Source organism: Mustela nivalis (genome assembly GCF_964662115.1).
Source record: "Mustela nivalis genome assembly, chromosome: 3".
Classification (NCBI taxonomy): Eukaryota; Metazoa; Chordata; class Mammalia; order Carnivora; family Mustelidae; genus Mustela; species Mustela nivalis.
Window position 1 is genome coordinate 107,772,541 of NC_139022.1, and position 20,161 is coordinate 107,792,701.

The 20,161-nt window shown below is 38.8% G+C and overlaps 1 long non-coding RNA gene across 1 annotated transcript in view; it reads right to left on the reverse strand.

The window, feature by feature from the left end:
- Positions 1 to 20,161, reverse strand: part of LOC309861767 — a 56,466-nt gene that overhangs the window by 30,457 nt on the left and 5,848 nt on the right. The window contains exon 2 of the long non-coding RNA XR_014310188.1: positions 4,815 to 4,953. This is a non-coding gene — a long non-coding RNA (uncharacterized lncRNA). The remainder of the gene's footprint in view (positions 1 to 4,814; positions 4,954 to 20,161) is intronic.

Below are 20,161 nucleotides of genomic sequence, written 5' to 3' on the forward strand. Positions count from 1 at the left end.
CCCCCATCTCAGTCTCCTAACCGCTGTCTCCCTTCCTTGCTCTCCCTAAGCCATTTCAGGCTTGCGTGGGGAGCCTGACCTGTCTTCCCCGACAGCTTCAATTATGTAAGTAATAAACCTTTCCCTATCCGCTGGCATGTGCGCACGGTGTCATCAGCCCCAACATCCAACACATTTGGGGTAGAGCCCTATTGTGCTCCTTCCATGTGGCTAAGGCAGTTTATGTGCTCTAACGCATTAGACCACTGATGGAGATCTAAGTTCCCATGTTCCAAGATTATAAGATCTGATTTAAAAATAAAAACCCCAACCGTATACCATTTATAAGAGATACGTCTAAAATACAGGGACCCAGAAGGGCTGAAAGGAAGGACTGAAAGATGATTAACAGGAAGTCACTAAGTACATTTGGTTTTGCTAGATTAATATCCAAAGGCAAAAGAAGACTTGAAGGTAAAGTGCATTACCAGAGATAAACACTTTAAAAAATAAATAGATAATTCAATTCAGAGGATGATCTAACTATTCTAGCATTGCATGCATCTAATAAAATAGCATCAAAATATTAATGCCTGAGTAAAGTGTCAGAAACAATCATGGCAGGAGACTGTAGCATGGGTGTTTGGATAACTGAGAGGGCAAATAGCCAGCAGAAACACAGTAAATCTAAACAACATGATTAGCAAACTGCTGTGATAGACACATCATTTTCATGCCAAACCACAAGAGATACGTTGTTTCCTTGAGTCTACTGTGGAGCATTTACAAAAAGTGACCAAGTGGTAGTTACATGGAGCTTTCTTTTTTGATGAATCATTGCACTGTATATTTTTATTTTATTCACATTACTGTTTTTATACCATTTTTTCCATAGTAATCTGGAAATTCTGTCTAGGATTATCAAGATCCTCTGTCGTGCCAAAGACTGAGAGGCTCTTCCTACTCTGGGCTTTCGCTGCATATACCTCCCATTTTCAAGGCTACCCCCGGCTCAAAATGGCTGTGGAAATTCCAGCTATTGGAATCACATTCCAAACACAGGATGAAGAAAGGTAAGGAAAGGGATTTCACGAGCTCATTTAAAAAGAAAAAGAAAAAAGTAAAAAACACTTTCTAGAATTTGCAAGCACTATTTCTGTTTATATCTTGTTGGCTAGAACTTGTTGCTTTCACAGCTATCTTCACAGAAAGGTGGGGGTTGAGGTTTTATTTTGGTTGGCCATGTGGCAAAAAAATAAATAAATAAATAAAAGGGGGATTCATTGCTACACAGGGAAAACTAAAATGATATCCAGATCCTGAAATGGAGAGAGAGAAACAAAAGATTTCCATTCTGATCTTATCTTATTGAAGGGACATTTTTTTCCCATCCTATCACTATAACCCCTACCTCCCCAACAGAGAAACTGTTCTCTAGGGTCCTCTTTGCCTCTGTTCCTTTGGTGTGGTATAAGGTGGGAAGGGATGCACCAGGGAGGAACAAGCAAGCAAACAATTATAAAGTCCAAAGAGCTCTGCATCCGTACCCTAAACATAGTCCGTTTGACCAAGAGCTATGGAGGTCCTACTTTTCAACTTAAAATGAGGGAACTGCATGGAAACTGAAGTCATTAATAAATACCGTCTCTATTTTATGTAGGATGTCCAAGGATAAATCAAATGCAACTGTGGAAAGGCCAGATGTTATTCCCATTGCTTCACTTCAGTGTTTTCCTGGAAGTGATCTCACCCTGATGGCAATCCTGTTGTCCAACTGTGCATACTATTTATATCTAGAACTCCGGCTTTCAGGTTCAGAATGCAACAAACTGAACATAGCTATTGCTTTGAATGCTGAGCCTGTCAAGAGAATTCAGGCAGAATCTTCCTTCTGGGATGCATTAACGCTGATGGCTGTCCAGAAAGCAGGAGCTTATGTAACTTGTAAACACGTGGGGGATACGGGTACAGGGCTCTAACGTACGGTTCAGACTGTACCACCACATGAACCAGTGTAGGCAATCAAAGTCTCCACAGTCTTTCGCCATCCCCTTCCGTGAAGAGAAAAGTGAACCACAATTATCTCCTACTGATTAAAAAGTATAAAGTCCTAAAGCCGAAAGAGACTTTTGGTCGGAGCCATAAATGGAGTGCTAATCTTTAAAAGAAATAGAGTGACTGTCAGGGAGAAGTGTGAGGATGAGGATGACTTTGATGTCAAGCATTCTTTTGTTTCTGTTATGATCTCTTTAAATGTGGGGGTAAAGAGAGGCATCACGAGGACATAAAGTGGTTTTGAAGACTAGCATAGAGTTTTAAAATCTTTATTTGTTTATTTTTTTGCTTATTTAGACCATGCGTGCGGGGGGGAGGGGGAGCAGAAGGAGACAGAGAAAGAGTGAGCGAGCACCAGAGCTGAGTGTGGAGCCTGACATGGGGCTACGATCCTGAGATCATGACCCAAGCCAAAACCAAGAGTCAGAGTCTTAACCGTTGGGAGCCACATAGGTGCCCCTACCATAGATTTTTTTTTTTCTTTTAGGATAATTATACCACTTTGGTTTTATTTATCCATCCATTTCCCAGTAACATTATTTGTAGGATGAAGAAGAAACAATACAATGATGAACATATTTATAGCTACGTACACTTTGAATACTTCATTTACATGATAAATGCAACGGAGAACGTAGATAGCTCTTGTGTTACTTACCAATATGAAGGACACTAATGACTAAGGATCATAGAAATAATAGTTAACATTTCTGGGGTGCTTCCCATGGGCCAGGTCCTGCTAAGTGGCTTATACGCTTTACCTCATTGGATAGAAGGAGGTTCTATTATCGTCCCCAGACTCAGCAGAGGAAAATGAGGTGCAGGGAGGGCATACAACTTGTGCCAGCCCACGTGGGTCTTGAGAAGTGAGGTGGGACTTGAGCCCAGTCCAGAGACCATCGTTTTGAGCCTGGATTTCCCAGCCTGGGATTAAATGAGACATAACGTGTTTGAGGGGCTTAGTCTAGCTCTTGGCATATATGAGTTGCCAAAAAAGGCACCATGAAGGACGTTTATACAAAAATAGACTAATGCAAGCTGCAGCTCACACACCATCCACATCACTGAAGGTGTCAGAAAGAAGAACCATGGAGTTGAGAATCCCTTTTTGGTTCTACCTCTGTTACAGTCATCCCCGGGTCCCAGCTCTGCCTCACTCCCTGAAGGGTTGGGTGCCTTTGGACCAATCACTTCTCTGTGAACCTGATTTTCTTCTGTAAAACAAGAGGATCTGTCGAGAAAGACTCCTAAGTTTTCCCTCTGCTCTGAACCTCTACAAGGTAAGTCACTGCTAAGATTTTGCCTGTGAGATTTAGTCCAGCAGCCCAAGGAAGTTGATGTCTGCCTTCAATATATAGGAAGAGATTAACTGTCTATTAAGAGAAAGAGTCAGCATTTTCCACAGGGAATGAACAGTTTCGATGGCAACGGGCTGTGGTAGCAAAACTGCAAGCTTCCAGTGTGGGCATGACTCAAAACCAGAGAGCCAGGGAAGACCTTCAGAAGAGCTGATGGAATCGAATTATGCCAACGACTTCCATAATCCTGCGCCATTTCAGAGCCAAATGCGTCAGTGAGGATGGGAAATGCTGTGGCCTGCTCTGGAGGGCAGAAGCTGAGGCTCTGAAGATTGCTCAATGGCGCCCACTAGTGGACAGCCCAGTGTGGCCATGGACACTAGCTGGTGGCCGCGGTTCCAAGAGCTCTCTGTATCTCACAGGTGGGGAACCTGAAGGAGAAAGAGGAAATGCCTTGCCCAAGGTCACCAGTTAATTAGAGGTAGGGCTGACCTGTTGGCAGCCATTCTGGACCATGCAGAAAAGTCATCTTCCATACAATACACTAATTGTTCCCCATCACACCCTATCATTTAATATTTATTTCTACTAGATACTAGTCACCATGTTAAAACAAAGTGCAAAGTTCCTCTCTACGTAATCCAAGGAAATATAAAATACCTGGAGAGAGTCCTCTTCTGATTCTATCATAATTTAGTAACTGTGAATATAAAGTACTTGGGATCCCCTCTCCCATGCACATTTTTTTTCTTTTTTAAAGATTTTATTTATTTATTTGACAGAGAGAGATCACAAGTAGGCAGAGAAGCAGGAAGAGAGAGAGAGGAGGAAGCAGGCTCCCTGCGGAGCAGAGTGCGGGGCTCAATCCCAGGACCCTGGGATCATGACCTGAGCTGAAAGCAGAGGCTTTAACCCACTGAGCCACCCAGGCACCCCATCTCCCATGCACATCTTACTAGAATCAAATGGTTTACAGAGATAAACGATATTGTAAATAAGGATTATTTGACGGATACTTGAATGTCTCATAAGTGACCAGGACAGCATATTTCAAATTCTCAAATAGAAACAATCTGACAAAATCCACCAGTCTCCAAACAAGTATATGCTAGTAATGTCATTTACTGGATAATCAATCAGTACTTTTTTTTATTATTAAGCATAGTTGTATTTAAATAGCATTTTATCTTGTTAGAAAAATAAAAGCAGCATACGACTCAGTTCTTACACCAGGACATTTGCAAATCTCTGCAAAGAATTAAGGTATATACAATGGATAAAATATATGACTATAATTCTGAAGTAATTTAAGTGTCCCAGAAAAAAGTTCTGAGGGAGTTTTGAGAAAGGGTGCTGACAAACCTAGAAATAGCTAGGAGAACTTCATGGAGCAGGTAGCACTTGACCTGAACCTTAAGGATAAGAAGGACATTCAAGCATAAGGGCAGCAAAAAAAAAAGTGCTCAGGGAAGGCAAACTCACAATGATTCATGGTGGTGGTTGATGCAGAAAGGAGTTCCATGGACAGACAGTATCCAGACTAGTCCTGTCAGGGCACATCTCATGACTTTAGCTCTTCAAGCCTCTTCCATGTATCCGGCTGACCTCTCTCGTTTCCTGTCTAGTGAAGAACTCCTGGTCAGCACTTCTACTCAAGCTTGTCAACCCTGGGCTTTAGCTACCTTTCGGCCTCCCTCTGCTCATCATGTTCTCTGGCCCCACTCCAGGGTGGTCACACACTACTGGAGAGTCCCAGTGTGGTTTCCCAGGCCCCAGCCACTTGGCAACCCTTTACTTCATGTCTCATTTCTCAGTTACAGTGGTCAGTTCCAATTCAAGCTCATGGTCATTTCTTTACCATCTTCATATTATCTACTTACCCCATCTCAGAGGACGGTGAAGCTATTCTACAGGAACTTTCCAACACACACTTTCACCACTGTAAAGTGTTTCTTTATTGTCACATATTCTCCATCTGTGTTCCAGACTACCCCCTCACCTTCTCACATCACTGCCTCAGCGATAATTAGGTCCCTCGACTCTTACATTTTCAGCCTCTCTCGGGAGAGAGCACGGTCTTTGCTTGTGGGCATTTTGTGCTTTAGGTGAATGTGAGATACACAGGGGAAAGAGCTCTCTCCTGCCTATTCAGACCTGGAACTCCCATGGTTCCAAGAGACCAGGAAGTAACCGTCATCCCAGAGAGATCATCCTTAGAGGACAATGGATGCAGAAGGAGTCAAGGTCAGACAGTCATCACGTACCATGACTGAGCCTCAGTTTTGGCACAAATCAGGAGCAGAAACAAAAAAGGTAGTAAATGCAAAAAAAAAAAAAAAAGTGCTTCATTCTTTTTAGAAGAAACACACCAAGAATGAAGTGCTCTAAGTGGTGAAATGGAAGATTTTTGCATAACCCTTCTAATTTGGGCAAAGCAACATGTTTTTTTTTCTCTTTTCTTACAATATGGTTTGGGTAAGAAAAGGACAAACTGTAACTTCTGATGATGAAAAGATGTTTCAAAATATTTAATAATGATCAACAAATGCACTAAATCATGCAATAGGTGATTTTTGTTTCAAAACCCTTGGCCAGAAATCCCCCTTCCAACTAATGTTGTTCTTCAGTGATGAATTGGAACAGCCTGTGCTATTTGCTCTTGAAAATGTGGGGGCCTCAGGCTAACCTGAATGCATGCTCCCTTGCGGGGTTCTCTGTTTGCTCCAACAAACCACCTACTCTCTGCTCTTCCCCGATAGCCCTTCTGTTTCTGTATGGTTTGGCACTGGTAAAACACAAAGGATGTACCGAGTTCTCACAAAATGCAAAACATGCTAATGAAATGTGGGAATTAGGGAGGCTTCTCTGGCTTAGTCATTTTCATTATGTCTTACTTCTCCTCTAACTCCTCATCAAAAGTCTTAAATTGGACAGACCATAAGGAAAGTTTTCAGTGACAACATAATTAAGGACATAAAGCTTCCATAAATGAAAGCAACAAAATGAAATTTCCTCAAGTCCCATGAAGGCTCCCACAGCCACAGGCTCCCATAGCATGGCAAGTTTGGTCTCTGTTCTAGTTCAACTCTCGAAGTCGAAATACACAGTTAAATTCTTATTTCTGAAGCAACAGTGCTGGGATGGTTAATTGTATGGATCCACTTGGCGAGGCCAGGGTATCTAGACATTTGGTCAAACACCAGTTTAAATGTCTCTGTAAAGGCATTTTTTTAGATGAACGTTTAAATCTGTAGACTTTGAGTAAAGCAGATTACTCTCAACAATGTGGATGAACCTCATTCAGTCAGTTGAAATCTTAAAAGAAAAAAGATGAAGGTCCCCCAAAGAAGAGGGAATTCTGCCTCCAGGCTGTCTTCACACTTCAAGCTCCAACATCAACTCTTTCCTGGGTCTTCCTCCTGCCTGCCTAGAGATTTTGGACCCGCCAACCTCTATAATTACATGAGCCGGTTTTTTAAATAACTCTTCTTGCATTTTCTCTCTCTTCAGCATATAGAGGGTTATTTTGTATATGTAGAATATATATATATATATATATATATATATATATATATATATATATATATACAAAAATAATAGTGTTATTTTGTATACACACACACACACACCCTATTGGTTCTGTTTCTGGGGAGAACCCTGATTAATACAAATGGATACTCTTTTGTTAAGTGCAAAAAAAAGACATCTCCAGAGGAAGGAAATTGTGGTTGACCCCAGAACAACATGGGGGTTAGAGGCACTGATGCCCTGGGCAGACATGTATGATTTTTGATTCCCCCAAGACTTAACTATGAACAGCCTGTTGATCAGAAGCCTTACTAATAACATAAACAGTCAAATGACACCTATGTTCCATTCTCTAGTAAAGTAAGCCAGAGAAAAGACAATGTTATTAAGAAAGTCAAGGAAGAGAAAAACATTTATACTACTATACCATATTGATTAAAAACCCGAATCTGCATGGTTAGTGGATCTGCAGAGTTTAGATCCCTACTGTTTAGGGGACAACTCTATCTGAATGTGAAGCTATGAAAGATACTTCCAGCCGAGAACTATTATATTTTCCCCGAAAACTTCTGTTTACCCTGCTGTCTGGCTAAGATTCAGTTTAGGTGGGGTGATGTACTTTGAAGGTCACATTCTGTCTTTTATGTCCAAAAGGTCCAACTGCCTTTCTTTTCTTGATAGTTTCTATTTAGCTACCACAAGAAAATTGTTTTATATCTCTGACATAACTTCTCATAAAACAATTTAAAAATAAACTTTGGAGACAGAGAGAAATACAAATGTACCTTGTCCTTGCACAAATGTATTCATGTATCCAAAAATGACTTCTCTATCCTCTTTCATAGCATCCAACACAAATATTCCTGGAGCAGCTCCAGATCTCCCTGGAGGCAAATGAAATTCAAAAATTCCATCTCTACTCTTGGAAACAAGCAAACAGTTGGATTAGACTTGATTTATAAGGCCCTCTGCAATCCTTCAGGGACTCGGGCAGCTATGGGACAATCAACACTCCCTCTACCTGTTTCACTCAACCTGGCTCATTCTTACCCTCATTTCCACATCCAGGATGGGCCCCTCCCAGGTTCTTAGTCTTTCCAGACTTGCTTGCCTCCAACCTCATCTTCCATTCTCACAGTGCTGCATCTGGTGCCCTGCACACTTTGCCTACTGAATGCGGGATGACGTGTGTCATCAAACAGTGAAGTAGTATTGTGACTTTGAAAGTCATTCATACAGATGGTTTCTTTTTTAGGGGATATCGGTAGCTAAAGAGAGATATTAATCCCTGAACAGAAGAGCATTATTTCTTCCACTGCTATAATTAATTATCATTCAACTTACGATGTTCAGCTGGTCTGAGTCAATCAGAACAATGGTGCCAAGAATGTGTGTGTTGTAACCTCTGGCAATGCTCTGACCATGTCTGTGTGTGGTGCAATTTCAGGGTTCAAAGCTCATTGGGCCAGTTACATCTGTTTACCATGATTTGAGGTAATCTAAGTCTGTGTTTCCCTAGGTGGCCCAAGGCTATTTGCTCTCTGCTGGTCAAAGTACTAGCAGATGGTGAAAGTGGGTGAGGAAATATACCCACTGTGAGTCGGCAAGTGTTTGATAGAGTGAGGGTTGTCTATTGACTGGGGCTTAGTACATTCTGGAATCTTACAATCAAATGCTCAGCTGTAAGACAAAATTCTCAGGCAGGATTTTAAAACCAACTCTCATTTGGGGAAAAAAAAATAAAAGGTAGATTTAAATAAAGAATGTGTGTAGGGTCTTTCTTGATTGTATATTTATGCCCAGTGGGACAAAGAAAATTTTATTAGGAAAAGTTCATGTATAATTTAAATCTCACAGACTAGAGTGATCTTATTTTATTTTATGGAGGTAACTACCAGTGACTTCTAGCTGTAAAGGTTTCTCATAGATGGCGAATCAATCAGTTCACAAGAGTTCCTGCGAGCAACCTCAGGTAAAATATTAGTGGTATAAGCTGTGGAAGCAGACAATGTCATCTGATGAGTCATGAGGAGGAACCTCCCCGTTTTTGATCCTCTGTCCTTAGCACACAGTAGAAAGAGAGAGGACATTTACATTCTCTACAGGTACAAGCACTTCCCATGGGATCACAACTTTACATAAGGACTCAGCCCAGAGAGCAACCAATAGCTGCTGTCATTAGGAAAAACACATGTTGCACAGGCTAGACAAGGACTATAAATCAACTACTTTAAATATGTTCAAAAAATTAAAAGAAATCATATGTAAAGAACTGAAGGAAAGTATGAAAACAAGAATTTCAAGAGAGAGAAATTTTATATATATATTTTAATATATTTATTTATATATTTATTTTATGTGTTTATATAATATATATTATATGCTATATAATATATATTATAAAATGTATGTTTTATATATTTATTTATATAAATATAAATGTGCATATATATGTGTGTGTGTGTATGTGTGTGTGTGTAAACCAAGTAAGAATCCTAGAGTTGGAAAACACAATAACTGAAATAAGAAAAAAATTGTCTACAGAAGTTTAATATCAATTTGAGCATAGAGAAGAACAAATCAGCAAACTTGCAGATTTGTTGAGTAAGATTATCTAGTCTCAGGAACAGAAAAAAAAAGTCAATGAAGAAAAATTAACAGAGACTCAGAGATCCATGGGGCACTGTCAAGAACACCAATATATGCATAGCAGAGTCCAGAAGGAGAGAAGAGAGATTAAAAGGCAGAAAGAATATTTAAAGAGGGGCACCTGGATGGCTCAGATCATTAAACATCCAACTCCTGATTTGGGCTCAGGTCATGATCTCAGGGTCATGAAATCAAGGCCTGTGTTGGGCTCCAGACTAGATGTGAAGTCTGCTTAAAATTTTCTTTCTCCTTCTTACTCTGCCTCTCCTTCCCCCCAACTTGTGCTTGTGATGTCTCTAAATTTTTTTTTTCAAATTAAGTATTTGAAGAAAAACATCAATCTACACAAATGAGAAGCTCAACAAAATCCAGGTAAACTTAAAAACTCGAAGACTAGACACAACATAACCAAACTACCAAAGGACAAAGGCAATAAAAGAATCTTGAAAGCAACCAGAGAGAAAATATTCATACATACAAGGAATTCTCAATGATGTTAATGGTTGATTTATCATCAGAAATGGTGGCGGCCAAAAGACAGTGGGATGACATAGTACAGAAAAACAAAACAAAACAAAACTGAAAGTACTAAAAGAAAAACACTTGCCAAATAAGAATTCTACATCTGACAAAATTATCCTTCAAAAATGAAGAAGTTAAGCTATTCCCAGATAATCAAAAGCTGAGAAAATGTGTTGCTAACACTTAAGCTCTACAGGAAATGTTCAGAAAGCCCTTCAGGCTGAAATGAAAGGACACTAGATAATAACTTGAACCCATACAAAGAAATAAAAAGCATCAGTAAAGGTAACTAACTACTTTATTTACATAGGCAAATAAAACAGTAATTATAAATCTGGGTGTTGATGAACACACAAAATATACCAGTATAATTTATATGACAAAGCACAGGAGTGAAAAATGGAGCTATATAGGGGAAAATCTTTTGTATAAATTGCAATTAAGTTCATATTAAACTGAACTAGATTTTTATAAGTTATAATCAGTCTAACTAGTAAGAAAATAACTGAAAAATATATAGAAAAGAAATGGCTAGGAATAAAAGGTATACTGAAAATATCTACTGAACCCAAAAGAAGGCAGTTATAAAGGAACAGAGGAATAAAAAAGCTTATTTGCAGATGGTATCAGTGTGTATATAAAAATTCTAAGGAATCCATCAACAAATGAAAACTTTTTTATTAACATATATTTTTTTTTTAGGGGTACAGGTCTGTGATTCACCAGTCTTACACAAATCACAGTGCTCACCATAGCAAATACACTCCGCAAAGTCCATCACCCAACCACCCCATCCCTTCCACCCTTTCCCCTCCAGACAACCCTCAGTTTGTTTCCTGAGATTAAGAGTCTCTTATGGTTTGTTTCCCTCTCTAGTTTTACCTTGTTTCATTTTCCCCTCCATTCCCTATGATCCACTGTCTTGTTTCTCAAATTCCTCATACCAGTGAGATCATATGATAATCATCTTTCTTTGATTGACTTATTTTGCTTAGCATAATACCCTCTAATTCCATCCATGTCTTTGCAAGTAGCAAGATTTTGGCTGGGGGGGGGTGACAGCTGCATAATATTCCATTGAATATATATATACACCACATCTTTATCCATTCATCTGTTGGATGGACATCTAAGCTCTTTCCATAGTTTTGCTATTGTGGACATTGCTGCTATAAACACTGGGGTGCATGTGCCCCTTCAGATCACTGCATTTGTATCTTTAGGGTAAAAACCCAGTAGTGTGATTGCTGGGTTGTAGGGTAGATCTATTTTCAACTTTCTGAGGAACCTCCATACTGTTTTCCAGAGTGGCTGCACTAGCTTGTTCTCACCAACAGTATAGGAGAGTTCCCCTTTCTTCACATCCTTGCCAACATCTGTCATTTCCTGACTTGTTAATTTTAGCCATTCTGACCGGTGTGAGGTGGTATCTCATTATGGTTTTGATTCTATTTCCCTGATGCCAAGTGATGTTGAGCACTTTTTCATGTTCCTCTTGGCCATTTGGATGTCTTCTTTGCAGAAATGTCTGTTCATGTCTTCTGCCTATTTCTTGACTGGATTATTTGTCCTTTGGGTGTTGAGTTTGATAAGTTCTTTACAGATTTTGGATACTAGCCTGTCATCTGATATGTCATTTACAAATATCTTCTCCCATTCTGTTGATTGTCTTTTGGTTTTGTTGACTATTTCCTTTGCTGTGCAGAAGATTTTTATCTTGATAAAGTCCCAATAGTTCATTTTTGTCCTTGCTTCCCTTGCCTTTGGCAATGTTTCTAGGAACAAGTTGCTATGACTGAGGTCAAAGAGATTGCTACCTGTATTCTCCCTAAGCATTTTGATGGATTTCTGTCTTACACTGAAGGCTTTCAACTGTTTTGAGTCTATTTTTGTGTGTGGTGTAAGGAAATGGTCCATTTTCTTTCTTCTGCATGTGGCTGTCCAATTTTCCCAACACCATTTGTTGAAGAGACTGTTTTTTTCCACTGGACATTCTTTCCTGCTTTGTTGAAGATTAGTTGACCACAGAGTTGAGGTTCCACTTCTGGGCTCTCTATTCTGTTCCACTGATCTATGTGTCTGTTTTTGTGACACTATCATACTGTCTTGATGATTATAGCTTTGTAATAGAGCTTGAAGTCTGGAATTGTAATGCCATCAACTTTGGTTTGTTTGTTTGTTTGTTTGTTTTTTCAACACCTCTCTGGCTATTCGGCGTCTTTTCTGGTGCAAATAAATGCAATAAAATTTGCATACAAATTTTAGGATTATTTGTTCCATTTCTTGGGAAAAAAGTTGATGGTATTTTGATAGGGATTGCATCAAATGTGTATATTGCTTTAGGTAGTATAGACATTTTCACAATTTGTTCTTCCAATCCATGAGCATGGAATGTTTTTCCATTTCTTTTTGTCTTCCTCAATTTCCTTCATGAGTATTCTATAGTTTTCTGAGTATATATTCTTTGTCTTTTTGGTTAGATTTATTCCTAGACATCTTATGGTTTTGGATGCAATTAGAAATGGGATCAACTCATTAATTTCTATTTCATCTATCTTATTGTTGGTGTATAGAAATGCAACTGATTTCTGAACATTGACTTTATATACTGACACTTCACTGAATTCCTGTAAGAGTTCTAGCAGTTTTGGGGTGGAGTCTTTTGGATTTTCCACATAGAGAATCATATAATTTGCAAAAGAGTGAAAGTTTGACTTTTTTGCTGACTCAGGTACATTTTCTTTTTGTTGTCTGATTGCTGAGGCTAGGACTTCTAGTACTATGTTGAATAGCAGTGGTGATAGTGGACAGCCCTACTGTGTTCCTGAGCTTAGGGGAAAATGTCTCAGTTTTTCCCTATTGAGAATGATATTTGCTGTGGGCTTTTCATAGATGGCTTTGATGATATTGAGGTATGTACATCTTATTCCTAACTGTGAAGAGTTTTGATGAAGACAGGATGCTGTACTTTGTCAGATGCTTTTTCTGCATCTATTTAGAATATCATATGGTTCTTGTTCTTTCTTTTATTAATGTATTGTATCACATTGACTTATTTGCAGATGTTGAACCAACCTTGCAGCCCAGGAATAAATCCTACTCGGTTGTGGTGAATAATCCTTTTAATGTACTGTTGGATCCTACTGGCTAGTTTTTTGGTGAGAATTTTTGCATCTATGTTCATCAGGGATATTGGTCTGTAATTCTACTTTTTGATGGGGTCTTTGTCTGGTTTTGGAATCAAGGTAATTCTGGCCTTCTAGAATGAGTTTGGAAGTTTTTCTTCCATTTCTATTTTTAGAACAGTTTCAGAATAGGTATTAATTCTTTAAATGTCTGGGAGCATTCCCCTGCGAAGTCATCTGGCCCTGTCTTGTTTGTCGGGAGATTTTTGATGACTGCTTCATTATCCTTACTGGTTATGGGCCCATTCAGTTTTCTATTTCTTCCTTGTCCAGTTTTGGTATTTATACATCTCTAGGAATGCATCCATTTCTTCCAGATTGTCAAATTTGCTGGCATATAGATGCTCATAATATGTTCTTATAGTTGTTTGTATTTCTTTGGTGTTGGTTGTGAGTGCTCCTCTTTCATTCATGATTTTATCAATTTGAGTTCTTTCTCTTTTGATAAGTCTGGCCAGTGATTTATTAATCTTAGTAATTCTTTCAAAGAAACAGCTCCTACTTTTGTTGTTCTGTTCTACTGTTCTATTTGGTTTCTATTTCATTGACTTCTGCTCTGATCTTTATTATTTATATTCTTCTGTTGGGTTTAAGCTTTATTTGCTGTTCTTTCTCCAGCTCCTTTAGGTGTAGGGTTAGGTTGTGTATTTGACACCTTTCTTGTTTCTTGAGAATGGCTTATATTGCCATATATTTTCCTCTTAAGACCACCTTTACAGCATCCCAAATATTTTGAACAGTTGTGTTTTCATTTCTTGTTTCCATGAATTTTTTCAATTCTTCTTTAATTTCCTGGTTGACCTCTTCATTCTTTAACAGGATGTTCTTTAGCCTCCATGTATTTGAGCTCTTTTCAACCTTCCTCTTGCGATTGAGTTCTAGCTTCAGAGCATTGTGGTCTGAAAATATGCAGGGAATGATCCCAGTATTTTGGTACCAGCTGAGACCTGATTTGTGACCCAGGATGTGATCTATTCCGGAGAATGTTACAGGTGCACTAGAGAAGAATGTGTTCTGTTGATTTGGAATGGAATGTTCTGAATACATCTGTGATGTCCATCTGGTCCTGTGTGTCATTTGAAGCCTTTATTGCCTTGGTGATCTTTTACTTAGATGACTTGTCCACTTCACTGAGAGGGGTATTAAAGTCCCCTACTATTATTGTATTATTGTCTATGTGTTTGATTTTGTTGTTAATTGGCTTATATAATTGGCTGCTCCCATGTTAGAGGCATAGATATTTAAAATTATGAGATCTTCCTGTTAGAAAGACCCTTTAAGTATGATAAAGTGTCCTTCCTCATTGCTAAGTATAGTCTTTGGTTTGAAATCTGATTATCATCCCAGCTTTCTTTTGATGTCCATTAGCATGGTAAATTGTTTTCCACCCCCTCACTTCCAATCTAGAGGAGTCTATGGGTCTAAAATGAGTTTCTTGTAGATAGCATATCAATGGGTCTTATTTTTTTAACCATTCAGATACCCTGTGTCTTTTGATTGGGGCATTTAGCCCATTTATATTTAGGGCAACTATTGAAAGACATGAATTTAGTGCCACTGTATTGTCTGTAAGGTGACTGTTACTGTATATTACCTCTGTTCCTTTCTGGTCTGTTACTTTTAGGCTTTCTTTTTGCTTAGAGGACCCCTTTCAATATTTCCTGTAGGGCTGGTTTGGTGTTTACAAATTCTTTGGTTTTTGTTTGTCCTGGAAGCTTTTTATCTATTTTCAATGACAACCTTGTTGGATATAGTATTTTTGGCTTCATATTTTTCTCATTTAGTGCTCTGAATATATCATGCCAGTCCTTTCTGACCTGCCAGGTCTCTGTGGATAGGTGTGCTGCCAATTTAATACTTCTACCTTTGTAGGTTACAGACCTCTTGTCCTGAGCTGCTTTCAGGATTTTTCTCTTTGTCTCTGAGACTTGTAAGTTTTACTATTAAATGATAGGGTGTTGTCCTATTTATATGGATTTTGAGAGGAGTTCTCTGTGCCTTCTGGATTTTGATGCCTGTTTCCTTCCCCATATCAGGGAAGTTCTCCACTATAATTTGCTCCAATATACCTTCTGCCCCTCTCTCTTTCTTCTTCATCTGGGATCCCAATTATTCTAATATTGTTTAGTCTTATGATATCACTTATCTCTCAAATTTTCCCCTCATCATCCATTAGTTGTTTACCTCTCTTTTTCTCAGCTTCTTTATTCTCCATCATTTGGTCGTCTATATCACTAAATCTCTCTTCTGACTCATTTATTCTAGCAGTTAAAGCCTCCATTTTTTATCGTACCTCATTAATAGCCTTTTTTATTTCAATTTGGTTAGATTTTAGTTCTTTTATTTCTCCAGAAAGGGATTCTCCAGTATCTTCTATGTTTTTTTCGAGCCCAGCTAGCATCTTTATAATTGTCATTCTGAGCTCTGGTTCTGACATCTTAGTAATGTCTATATGGATTAGGTCCCTGGCTGTCCATACTGCCTCTTGTTCTTTTTTCTGAGGTGAGTTTTTCCATTTTTGTCATTTTGTCCAGCGAAGAATAGATGAATGAAAGAATAAAATGCTAAAAGGGAAACAATAACACCAGAAAAATATACACTAAACAAATCAGAAGAGATCCGAAACCAGGGGAAAAAGAGAGGGAAAAAAAAATATGATCAGGCTGGTGAATAGAACAGAGCCACACACTAGATTTTGGGTATATTTTGGTCTCTTAGAAGAAACTGCCTCCCAAAATTTTAAGAAAGAAGAACTTATATATGTAAAAAATAAGGGTAAATAAGATGAAGGTATGGAATATGACTGTAAAAATGAAAATTTAAAAAGATTTTTTAAAAGGAATTGACAAGATAAGATGCTGGTTGAAAAAGGAAAGAAGCAAAATTTTAAAAAATAGAAAAAGAAAAAAGCGAAAAATTAAAAAATTAATTTTGCAAGACTAAAGAATGATGGAGGGAAAGCCATGAATTCCACGGGCTGTATTCTCCTAGCTCTGGAGTTCCACAGTTCTCATTTATCAGTAAACTTGGTCTTGGCTGGATGTTCTTGCTGACCTTCTGGGGGAAGGGCCTGTTGCAGTGATTCTCAAATGTCTTTGCCCAAGGTAGAATTGCACCACCCTTGCCAGGAGCCAGGCTAAGTAATCTGCTCAGTTTGCTCTTGGTAGCTTTTGTTCCCTGAATGCTTTCCGTATGGCTTTGGAGGATCGGAGTGACGATGGCAACCTCCCAATTTCCAGCCCTGTAGGGACCAAGAACTCAGGGCCTCACTCCTCAGTGTGCCCTGAGAGAAAAGCAGTCAATCACTCCCGTCTCGCTGGTCTCCAGCTGCACTCCGAGCTCACCAGGCCTGTGACAAGTGTTTCTATTTCTGGCACACAGCTCCATTTGGAGTCTCCAAACCCAGCAGATTCCTGTCATGCGCTCCCTCACTGCTCCTTCTGGAGGTGGAAGGTGAGTTTCCCCAGCTCTGCTGCTTGTTGGGTCCCTGATGGAAGAGCAGTAGCCCAACTGTGCTGGGGCTCACTGTTTATGACAACCTCAAGTTGAGAGCCCACTCCTAGGCTCTGTCTCTACAGCTGGATTCCCCACTCCAATATCTGAGGGCTCTGCCACACTCAGACACCTCTGGTCTTTCTGTGACCCCAAAATCCTGAGACCACACTGACCCAGAGACAATTTTACCCCCCACCCCAGTTTAACCACTAGAGTCATGTCCCTCAGTGAGCAGATTTCTAAAAGTTCCAATTTTGTGCTCCTACTGCTCTACTGCTTGTTGGGAGCCAGCCTCTACCCCCATGGTCTATCTTCCCAAATGCTACCTCAGATTCACTTCTCTGCATGTCCTACCTTCCAGAATGTAGTTGCTTTTCTATTCACAGAATTGCTGCTATTCTTTTCTTCAATCTCCTGTTGAGTTTGTAGGTGTTCACAATGGTTTGATAACTATCTAGCTGAATTCCTGGGACCAGATGAAATTTAGGTCTCCTACTCCTCCACCATCTTGCTCCTCCCCCTCAACAAATGGAAACTCTTAAACCAAATAAATGGATTTGGCCGGACTATAGGATATAAGATATATATGCAAAAAGCAGTTGTATTTCTATATCCCAGGAAAGAACAATATAAAAATGCAATTAAGAAAGCAATTTGATTTATAACAACATCAAAAAAAGAGAGAAATACTTAAGTCACACATTTAACAAATGAAGTGCAAGATGTGTATCTTGAAAACTACCAAACTTACTAAAATAAATTTAAAGAGAACCTAAACAAATGGAAAAGTATTCCATGTTCAAAAACTTGGGGAGTTAACATCATCAAAATGACAATACTCCCCAAATGGATCTAAAAATTCAATTCAACCTCTATCAGAATTCCAGCTGCCTTTCAGTTTTTCCAAAAACCAACAAGCTAATTCTAAAAAATTCATATTAAAATGCAAAAGATCGAGAATAACCAAAATAATTATGAGAAAAAAGAAAAAGTTGGAAGACTCAGACTTCCTGATTTTGAAATTTACTAGAAAGCTATAGGAATCAAGTCTGTGTGGTAGTAACATGAGACAGACATATAAATCAATGAAACAGAATCGACAGTACAGAATTCCAACAAGGGTGCCAAAAAAAATTAAATGAGGGAAATATAAGTCTTTTTAACAAATGGTGCTGGGAAAACTGGATATCTGCATACAAAAAAGATAAATGTGGACTCCTTGCTTCATACCATAAACAACAATTAACTCAAAATGGATCAAAATACATTTCCTAAATGCAAAATTCTGAACTCTTAAAACAAAGGCATAAATAAATCTTCATGACCTTGGATCAAAGATTTTTCAGATATGACACCTAAAACACAAGAGCCAAAGGGAGAAATTATAGTAAATGTCATTAAAATTAAAAACTTCTGTGCTTCAAAGAACACCATCAAGGAAAGTGAAAAGAAAACACATGTGGTGGGACAAAATATTTACAAATCATGTATCTGACAAAGACTAGACTAGTATCTTGGCAGACAGAGATCACAAGTAGGCAGAGAGGCAGGCAGAGAGAGAGAGGAGGAAGCAGGCTCTCCATGGAACAGAGAACCTGATGTGGGGCTCGATCCCCGGACCCTGGGATCATGACCTGAGCTGAAGGCAGAGGCTTTAACCCACTGAGCCACCCAAGCACCCCCAAAGACTAGTATCTTGAATATGAAAAGAACCCTTACAACTGAACAATAAAAGGATAAATAACTCAATTAAAAATTGGACAGAACATTTAAATAGACATTTCTCCAAGGAAGATATACAAATGGGCAATAAGCACATGCAAAGATGTTCAGCCTCATTACTTATGAGAGAAATTCAAATCAAAACCACAATGAGATATCACCACATGTCCCCTTGGATAGTTATAATTAAAAAGAAAAATTAAAACAACTGTTGGTAAGGATGTGGAGAAAATGGAACTTTCACGCATTGCTGGTGCAAAAATATAAACTGATGTAGCTGTTCTAGAAAACAGTTTAACAGTTTCTCAAAAAAGTTAAACACACAGCAATTCCACTTCTAGAGACAGACCCAAGGGAACTAACATACATGTCCACACAAAACTTGTAGCTGAATGTGCATGACAGCCATCATGGCCATCACATACACATCACTACGGCCATCACAGTCATCATACAGACATCATATAGTCATCAGAGCCAAAAGTGAAGACCATCCAAATGTCCACCAACTACAAAATGTAGCATATTCATGCAACGGACTATTTATTATTCAATCATAAAAAGGAATAAAGTTGTGATACATGTTACAACATGGATAACCTTGAAAACATTATGCTGAGTGAGAGAAACCAGACAGAAAAGGCCACATATTGTAGGATTTCATTTACATGAAATGTCCAGAATAGGCAAATCCATAAAGAGGAAAAGTAGATTAATAGGTGTTAGAGGCTAGAGATAGTAGGAATGGGGAGTGATTACTAAAGTGTAAGGTTTTTCCTTTGCAGTGATAAAAGTATTCTGAAATCAGACTGAGGTAATGACTGTATGATTTTGTAACCATACTAAAACCACTGAACTATGTTAAAAGGGTAAATTTTATGGTATGTGAATTAAATGTTAATTTTAAGAAGATTTAATATGTTAGCAGATATAAAACACACACACACATTTACTACATATGGTAGTTATTCCTCTTGGCTCATTCTCAAATCCTGAGCAAACACTCATATCAAGTGTCACCTTTCCTACCTCCAGGTTCTCCCAATGGAAGAACATGGGTCTAGAGAGCCAGAGAGGGAATCAATGAGACAGAAGTTCGTGGGCCCATTTGGTGTCACCCAAGATGGAAACATTTTCTAATCCATTTTCTCAAAAGAGAGACAGAGAGATTCCACATGGTTGGAAAACCCCTTAAAATTCTTTATCTCTTATTGCTCTCATTCTATATTCATCAAACCACTTTCCCAAATTTCTAACACCAAGAAGGGAGGAAGCACATCCTGTCAGTAGAGAGAAATCATCTCCACTGAAAATCATAGCTATTTACCTACCTACCTACCTCTGTGCTCATTTATTTAACCTCCAGTAACTTGATGAACCTGAACCACCTGCCCTGCCTCAGACTCTGGGATACTGAATAAAAACTAAAAGCCAGATTCTGGATGAAGGTAAATTCGCCTCAATCAAGAATGACAAGTAGATTTCAATCGAGATGCTAATTTCAATATAGTAACAGTTGGGAAAGAATCCACAATGAGCAAGATCATGAGGACATGCCTGAATAGTCTGACAGAGGAACATGCTTGATACATAGTGTCTGCCTTGAACACAGGCAGGGAAGTCATGCTACCTATACCCGCATAGCTGCCACTCTGAGATAGACAATGTTCCTTCGGGGGTCTCTAGCCAGAAAACCTCCAGGTTACATCCCTCTAACCTTGAAGTGCT